Genomic DNA, 9,812 nt, shown 5'->3' on the forward strand with positions numbered 1-9,812 from the left:
CCGCTTCGCCATGTGCCCTCCTAGCCCATCCAAGGTGGTTTGAAAGGCCGGTTAATTACACACGAACGCCTTCCGAGGGAAAAGGCATCGTTCCCAAAGTAAGCCAGGCGAGGTCTAGCAAGAACTAATAGCTGGAAATCGAGCACAGCCAATTTTTTCATTACGAGGCGATTAAACTTTTGGACAGACTACCAATCTGTCATTATTTAAGCGTATCTTTATCAGGCACCCGATAACCGAGGACCTGATGAACTTTACAAACCAGGGGCAGGATGAAATGCTGTTCGGTGTTAGATGAGCTGCGCCTAAGAAACCGAGGATGCCAGCAACATCAACGACACAGACAAATACATAGTCTTTTCTCCTACAAACAGTGGAAAAAATCTTTAACAACCAGCCGCCCGAGCAGGTGGAAGCAGCATCCCAAGTGCCAGAATTCAAACCTAATTGCTCCAGGGAACATTACAAAATCTTATCGAACTGTGACCACAAAACCACAAGTGTGCAAAACTTACTTAACTGCTTGGTTAGTACCTGAAGGTGGGAAACCACGTAGACTCCAACGTTCCCAAGAAAAGCTCCAGCGTTCCCAAGAAAAGCTCCAATGCGAACCCCTTACATCTGCTGTTTTCCAGTAACTTCTACGCTGTGCAAGACAAGAGATTTCAGGAGAATTACTTGATTGCAGAAGTGACCAAAGTAGTAAAGTAGTAATCTGGAACAATCCACAGCAAAACTTCCTTAGTATTAAAATCATTACAGTGTTAAAAGGTCTAAGAAAAACTTTGAAAATGTTTATACGTTTCTATATTTTTTAATCTATGTATATATAAAAATATATGTATAATATGGATGGATATCATGGTAAAGTGTTTCCAAATTATCATTTGTTTATCCATTACTTATCAGTAAGCTTCAGGGTTTCTTTTGGGTTTTGTTTCATTTTCCCCTTTACTTTTAAATAAAGACAAGTCTTTAAGAAAAGATGAACAGGTTTTAATTTAAAAAAAAGAAAAAGCAATACAGGTTCAGAAAAGATCTTATAAGCTCCTAGTTAGAAGCAGGAGCAAAATATTCAAAGACCAGTGAATTACTGTGGGGTTTCATCCTACCCTTCCCAGAAAAGCTATCTGCTTTTCCATCACATTGCCTTCCTCGGGTAACTTACTGTTTGAAGCCATTGGAGCCTTATCTCCGTAGCTAGGAAAAAGATTATATGCAGAGGGAAAACTCCTTGTTCAGTCATCCTCTCTCCATGGATGTTTGTGTCTTTTTTAGCTTGGCATCCTTTGATATTTGGCCATTCTGGGGAGCAAAGCCAAGGCTTGGTATCCTTTGATATCGGCCATTCTAGGGAGCAAAGCCAAGGCATGAAGAGAGGCTCAAAATACATTAACAAAAGCCCTGTTGACAGAAACCCATCTGGAACGGTTATAATTCAGTAAGTCAATACCCTAGTTCAAAACCTAAGTAAAGCGAATGCATCCTTGCCTCAAGAAAGCAGTAATTAATCAATGAAAGTATAAAGTGTTTACTTAACGGTTCATCTTACAAAGTTTGCAAATCTTAAGCTAAATACTTAACTACGTCAAGAACTACTGCAAGTTTATAGCGTTCTCACACAAAAGTTTGAAACTCCAGTTGAGTATATTTATCTTTTCCATGATGTACGATTCTTTTTTTGCACAATTCAGCCAGCACTGTCTGCTTCAAGCTCTTTTACAGACTACTAAAGACCTGTAATACACTAGCCAATATTTTTTCTTAAATAAATAGCACAGAAAATGGAAGTATGTTTGTTGACAGACAGTCAAAGGTTAAATACTGTAAAGGAAATAAAATATATCACAAGGTCTTATGTGAAAACCATTAATTAGCAGTTCAATTCCAAGTAAGGGGACTAATATTAAGGACCTTCTGCTGTTACGGTTTTTGTTTCTTAAATCAGGTAAGGATGTGAATCTTAATCTGAGTATTAAAATATAAATGTTTCTTAATATGAATTTTATAGGTTTCACATGGGTGCACACAAAACTGAAAATAAACATCTCACTTTCCAGAATAACCGAGATAAGTCTCTGGGGGTTTAATAACTTAGTTACTTAGTTTACTGACAAATGTATTTGTCAATTACCTATCTAATCTGTGCGCTATAAACCCAGAAATTATTATTTCTCCCCCACCATGACGTTTTCACAGAAAATGGCTATTCAAGCCAGGAGACATTTATCGGCACTGCTAGACGCTGAAAATGTGGGCTGAAAAATAGTTACGCTTGAGAGACTTCACTTGTAAAATATTTCATCTCCTACTTTTCAAATGGAACTCGATGATAGGAGGCTTCATCTAGAGATTGCATACTACAAATTCTTCTAAAGGAATGAAAGTTTTGGTATTGCTGTCAGGGATCCAGAGTTTGCCCTGACATTCAGCCTCAGCCCTGCTCACAGTCGGGGTCGGGACAGAAGAAATTGTTTTTTCCTGCAATATGACAGCACGCTATTACGAAAGTAAGTTTTCTTGGATGCTCGTGAAGATGTTGCCACCTTACCCAAGACGTATCATTCACTGCCTCTGAAATCTCAGTTTCGGAAAGCAGCAGAACGCCCTGTGGCAAGAGCTCCAGCTTCCAGTGGCTTCCTGGGCAAAGGAGGGAGCGAGAAGCCAGCAGCACTCGTGGCAGGATTCTTGTGTTGCTACCGCACGTGGGGACCAAGGAGGTGGCTTTGGAGTAAGCGTCTGGGCACACAAGGGAAGGGTGGGGAGCAAGAAACACGTAAAGGATGAAAAAAAAAAAAGAGTACGCTTGGCAGGAGAGAAAGGGGTTAACGTTACAGGCTGGGGCTAGAAGGATCCTGGCCAGAAAAGAGGACGGGGGAAGTTTGAGATGGCCAGAACGCCCATATTCTGAGCAAACTTAAACAGCTTGGGCTTTGCAGAAAGCTTTTCTAGGTTTAGCGTGACTACGTTATCTATTGTTTTGCTTCATTCATTAATGGCTTTCTCCCGGATTTTCCGTGGGGAAAAAAGTCTGCTGTCCTGCATACTTTTGGCCAGGGTGTAACACCCCTACCCCCATCCCCCAAAACCCCAGGCACTGCACTGCTGGCAGGGACTGTAAAACAAGCGTTGAAACTTCATAATTAACTTAACTGACAGAAAACAAATGTGCTGCTATGAAAACATGCGGTCGACACCCACCTCTGGAGAACAGGCGTTACTCGGGTGCCCTGATGTGCTCGGTTATCATTAGGAGAATGGGGGCAATCGGAATGTCGTGCAACAGAGTGGTTTAAATTCTTACAAGATGCGTTCACTATACATATTGATATGCAATTACAGTGCCGACAGTCATTTTAAATGCAAATCCCTAATTACAGTGTCAAAGGTACCACTTTGAAGAGCAACATTCAACCACTACTCCACCTTTACATAGTGCCTTTACAAATGAGTACCAGTTTCTTTTTCTCAGGGAGGTTGCGCAGCAAATCTGAAGTGAAAAGCCAAGGCGGACATGTGGGACATGATTCAGTTACAGAGTAGGACTCATCCTTAATTTTTCCAGAAAGTAGCCTTCACTACTTCAGTGGAAGATCTCAGAAGTACTTTAGCAGCTTACTGGCTTGGAGCAGCAAATATTTATATAGGTTGTGCTCCAAAATACAGATGAATATTAAGACATTAAAAAAACCTGATAAAAGGTAAAACTATACCTAGCACAGAGGGCTTCATTTTTTTTTTAAATTTCATTTTAACTTTTAGACTAAAAATGCCCTGTCCAAATTTCCCCTTCTTTGATTTCTTCCCTCTCTCCCACCTGAAATTAATACGGAATCTTTATAAAAACAGTAATATTTCTGTCCCACACCTTCAGAGTGCACCTTTTTGGTGTGCTCACTAATTTCTCCATCCATTGTAATACAGACTTTCTATAAAGCCTAAAAAAAATTAGCCTTTGAATATCAACATTTTCTACTAATATAGGCATTTTTATGACAGGAGATACTCTGTGATGCCGTATGCACTTTTAACTAATTTCTGTGTAGAATTTTGACTTCTGAACCTATATATGCAATTGCAAAACCTTAAAGTCAAACAGTAAAATGATTAAAATGGCAGCTCAGCGAGTAAGGAATGACATTTCAAACTGGTTAGGTCCCATCCTTCAATCTGGAGCCCTGATTACTCCGGTCTGCCTCCAAACTCGTATCTTTGTCTCGCGTTACTTTGCCTACGAGAAGCAGCAGAGATGCTTCCTTTCCAGTCCAGTAGTTGAAGAGGTTGTACCAGGACGAGACATTTTAAAGGTCCTTCTGACCAGCTGCATCGTTCTGAATAACCAGTTTCCCAGGTACATTCCAGAGTTTTTAAACTGTAGTAATTGAAAGTCAACTAGCTCAGCTCAAGACCTCTTAAGGCAGCAAGTTACTGCCTTACGTTGCTAGACATACACGTGTCTTTCAAGCAATAATTAGTGTTTTTCAGCATGCACATTTTATACAATCATCTAACACATACTCGCTTTTCATTCAGAAAAGGCTACTCTTAGACTGAATATCTTGCTGTTAGCAGTAGGTTTCTCTTGTACTGGTTTATCACAGGAGAACATCAGTTCTTTACCGTGGATGTATTTCCTTAGTGCTGTGGTTTGAGTTTTGCTACTTTGTAGTACAAAAAAGCGCATTCTCCGAAGTGTCAGTTCTTCCATCTCTTCTTTTTCAACTGTTTTTTATCATACTCCGATTGCCTGTAATTGCTTTCCACAGTCAGTGGCATCACGAGTGGCCTCACACTTTCATTATTCACTGGACAAATTAACAGATTATTCACTTTTTTTCCTATAACATCTAAGCTTCCTCGGGTGTAAACTGGTATCATAAACAAGAACAGCAGGGAGAAAGGGCAGTTTTTTTGTCATCAACCAATTTGCTGCCATTGCTATTCAAAGCTTACAAGGAACAAGAGTTTTAAAAAAAAAAAACTTCGAGTAGTCCAGTGACCGAACAACTGGAGTTTCAAAACCAATTTTTAAGATTCAGAAATACACTTCAAAAGTAAATGTCTGACTCGGATCATTTAAAAACCTAGAGCATGACCTCTAGGTGGTGCTGACATCCTGTTATTCCATGAAGTTAAGGCATAAACCCATTTATTAAACTATATTCTGGACCATTACTCTTTGGCAGTTACCTTCAGGCACGTGGATTGTAGGTTTAGCAGTTAAATTTCTGCAATTTTCTTATTATAGTGTGGTGGGTTTGAATCTATAACCATAAAGAATAATTCAGTTCCCTCTTCAGTAAAGGGGCAACAGCAAGTGCACGGCAAATGAAAACGTGCAAGACAGCACGTAGTAAGACGGAGCATCCGAGTCATTTCAGGGACCACAGTTCAGGTCTCAATGGGCTGTGAAAAATAACTTAAGATTTTTGTGAAAACAATTAGAGGGTAAAAAAGTTGAAAGCTAAACAGCAGAGATGGATGTGATAAATAAACTTGAAATGGTATTTTCAGCTCCTTTAAATGAGTTTGAGTTGCAGACAGTAATTGCATTTTATTCTGACATTTATTACTAGGAAAGATAAACTGTATTGCTGTACATGGATTAGAATCACAGAATGCTTTGCGTGGGCAGGGCCCTTCAGAGCCCCCCCAGCCCAGCCCCTGCAGTGCCAGGGACAGCTTTAACCAGCCCAGGGTGCTCAGAGCCCCGTCCAGCCTGGCCTGGGATGGTTCTGGGGATGGGGCCTCCACCGCCTCTCTGGGCAACCCCTTCCAGTGCCTCACCGCCCTCACTGTAAAACATTTCTTCCTTATAGCCAGTCTAAATCTCCCCTCTTTTAGTTTAAAACCATTACCCCTTGTCCTGTCCCAACAGGCCTTGCTAAAAAGCTTGCCCCCCCCTTCCTGCAGCCCCTGTCAGCACTGCCAGGCCGCACTCAGGCCTCCCCGCAGCCCCCTCCTCTCCAGGCTGAGCACCCCCAGCCCCCCCAGCCTGGCCCCGCAGCAGAGGGGCTCCGGCCCTCGGGGCATTTCTGTGGCCTCCTCCGGACCCGCCCCAACAGCTCCGTGTCCTTGTGCCGAGGGCCCAGAGCTGGGCGCAGGGCTGCAAGGGGGGTCTGCCCAGAGCGGGGCAGAGGGGCAGAATCCCCTCCCTCGCCCCGCTGCCCACGCTGCTGGGGATGCAGCCCAGGGTGGGGTTGGCTTTCTGGGCTGCCAGCGCACATTGCCGGCTCATGTCCAGCTTTTCATCCCCCAGCACCCCCAAGTCCTTCTCCGCAGGGCTGCTCTCAATCTCTTCATCCCCCAGCCTGTACTGATACCGAGGATTGCCCCAACCCACACGCAGGACCCTGCACTTGGCCTTGTTGAACCACATGAGGTTCACACAGGCCCAGTTCTCCAGCTTGTCCAGGTCCCCCTGGATGGCATCCCATCCCTCAGGCATGTCAACCACACCACTCAGCTTGGTGTCATCTGCAAACTTGCTGAGGGTGCACTCAATCCCATTGTCCATGTCATTGATGAAGACATTAAACTGTACTGGTCCCAATATGGACTCCTGAGGGACACCACTTGTCACCGATCTCCATCTGGACATGGAGCCATTGACCTCTACCCCCTGGATATGACCATCCAATCAGTTCCTCATCCACCAAACAGTCCACCCATCAAATCCGTACGTCTCCAATTTAGAGAGTAGGATGTTGTGGGGGACTGTGTCAAAGGCCTTGCAGAAGTTCAAATAGACAACATCCGTAGCTCTTCCCTTGTCCACTGACGCAGTCACTCCCTCATAGAAGGCCACTAGATTGGTCAGGCAGGACTTGCCCTTGGTGAAGCCATGATGGCTGTGCTGAATCACCTCCCTGTGCTCCATGTGCCTTAGCATAGCTTCTAGGAGGATCTATCCTATGATCTTCCCAGGCACAGAGGTGAGGCTGACAAGTTGGTAGTTCCCAGGGTCCTCCTTTATATCCTTTTCAAAAATGGGTGCAGTGTTTCCCTTTTTCCACTCATCAGGGACTTCACCTGACTGCCATGACTCTTCAACCATCATGGAGAGTGGCTTGGCAACTACATCAGCCAATTCCCTCAGGACTCTGGGATGCATCTCATCAGGTCCCACAGACTTCCGTATGTTCAGGTTCCTCAGGTGGTCACGAATCTGGTCTTCTCTTACAGTGGGAGGGACTTTGCTCCCTCAGTCCTTGTGTTGAGGTCCATCCACTCAAGAGGTGTGGGAAGAGAGGTTGCCAGTGAAGACTGAGGCAAAGAAGTTGTTGAGTGCCTCAACCTTCTCATCTGTTGTTACCAGTTTGCCAGTCGTGTTCATCAGCAGGGGTACGCTTTCTTTAGCCTTCCTTTTCTGGCTGACATACCTGTAGAAGCCCTTATTCTTTGTGTTGCTTGCCACGTTCAGCTCCAGCTGCACCTTGCCCCCCCGACCCCATCCCTACACAACCAGGCAGTGTCCCCGTACTCTTCCCAGGACTCCTGTCCCCGCTTCCGCTGCCTGTGTGGTTCCTTCTTGCCCTTCAGTTCAACCAGCAGGTTTTGAATCAGCCAGGCCCATCTCCTGCCTTCCTTGTCTGATTTCTTACACATGGGGATCAAGAGCATCTTGCACACTATGGAAAGCATCCTTAAAGATCTGCCAGCTCTGTTCTGCTCCCTTGTCCCCGAGGGCAGTTTCCCAGGGGGTCCTACTGACTAATTCCTTGAACAGCTGGAAGTTTGACCCAAAATTCAGGGTCCTGACTTTACTCTTTGCCTGACCCATATCCCTCAGGACTGCAAACTCTGCCAGTGCATGATCACTGCAGTGCAGGCTGCCTCGAAGCCTGACATCACCCATTAGCTCACTTGAGGTGATCAGGTCCAGTATCGCATCCCCTGTGGTAGGGCTGTCTATTACCTGGCTTAAGAAGTTATCCTCAATTCACTCCAGGAGTGTCCTGGATTGCCTACAGCTCGCCGTGCTACTTTTCCAGCAGATCTCAGGGTGGTTGAAGTCCCCCAGCAGGCCGAGAGCCTGCGAGCGCGATGCCTCCTGTAGCTGAAGTAAGAACCCTACGTCAGCAGGCTCCCCTTGGCCAGGCAGGCCTGTAGTAGACACCAATGACAAGCTTCCCGTTGTTGTCTCGGTCTCTAATTCTTACCCGTAAGCTCTCAATCTGCTCATGGCTGTTCTTGAGAGACAGCTCTTCACACTATACGTTTCTTGATGTAGAAGGCAACCCCTCCATCCGTCCTTCCTCGCTGTCCCTTCTACACAGCCAGTAGCCATTGATAGCCACCCTCCAGTCACGGGATTCATCCCACCAAGCTTCAGTAATGGCAACTAGGTTGTCATAGAGGCAGTCCAGCTGGGCTGCTGGCCACGTCACCTTCTTAGAGGAACAGCCCTTCGTTCCTTTGAGGTATTTCACTGGTGTTTCCCTCTTGGCTCCTATTACCTCAGGAGCCCCTGGCTCATCTCTGTAGGACCTGAAATGTGCTCCAGTGTAGCCAGCACATCTCAGAGCAGCAGGCTGAGGGCCGTCGCTAGCAGCCCATCCCTCTACCTTTGGCAAGTCATCCCACAGCTTGTCACGGGCAAGCCTGGTATTATCCCCCTCCCACTTCAAGTCTATAGTTTAAAGCTCTGTCAATGAGCCCCGCTCGCTCGTGAGCAAAGACCCTCCTCCCTCTTTGAGAAAGGTGAATGCCATCTGATGCCAGCAAGCCTGGTGCCATGTAGGCCATCCCATTACCAAAAAACCCGAAACGGTGGCAGTGACATCAGCCATGGAGCCATGTATTATAAGACTGGGTCCGTCTGTTTAGTATCTAACTTGGTATACCAATGACCTTACCGAAACATCAAGTCCATACCGCTGCAATCAAGCTGCTTTTGGAACTTAGTGACATTATGATAAAGCTGAAAATGTCTAGTTTAAATGGAGATGGGCTAACCAAAGGTACAATTACATACACATTTCATACCAGCTCTGACCTGTGGCGCAACTGGTTAAAATGGAAGCTTCAAGGCACTCAGTGCAGAGACTCCTCTAGAAGTCGTACGTCACGTAGTAAAATGCTGGGGGCAATAACATGCACGTTTTGATACCAGGGTAACTGCAGATGTGTACATACCTGGAATAATTCAGTCAGAAGATGTCACAGTCAAACTGGAATTTGGGTAACTGTGTACAGCCTATATAAAGTATCTTATTCAACTACCATTCTTTCTCCGAAGCTTGCATACTGTGGAGACAGACCAATTAACCGTGCCGCTTCACAAAAGGGAAAAAGGGACTTGAGAAATGCAGTCACTTCAGTGTGATCATACTGTCTGCTGTACTGATAGTGAGGTGCTTCCAGATGTCATAGGTGCTGTTATTTCAGGAAAGCATTTTTGAGAGAGAAACCTTGTTATGTGACACCATAATGCCAGAAAAATAAATGTTACATTTTGTTGGGTTCCCTCCCCCCATTTCAGACGGTGCCCGAGAGTTTCCAAATGCTTGACACTACTATGCATCGTCTCTTCCCTTCCATTGATTAAGAAACAACCCAACTGACTTCGCTTGCATAACATGTAAAAATTCCACAGAAGAAACTGAGAACAGTAAAAGAAAAACATCTCATTCTGTTCGATTTCTTTCTTAGGCTACACAACCTGATCAGATTTGAAGAATTAAGACGACATTATAGCTGGATAAGAGATAATCTGACCTCTTACATGCTAAAAAGGAATCTATTGTTCTGATATAATATTTAGCATGGTGCAAGGAAACTCAGTCAGATGTTATTTTAAGTTACCCAAA

Source organism: Pelecanus crispus, chromosome 10, assembly GCF_030463565.1.
Source record: "Pelecanus crispus isolate bPelCri1 chromosome 10, bPelCri1.pri, whole genome shotgun sequence".
Taxonomy (NCBI): Eukaryota; Metazoa; Chordata; class Aves; order Pelecaniformes; family Pelecanidae; genus Pelecanus; species Pelecanus crispus.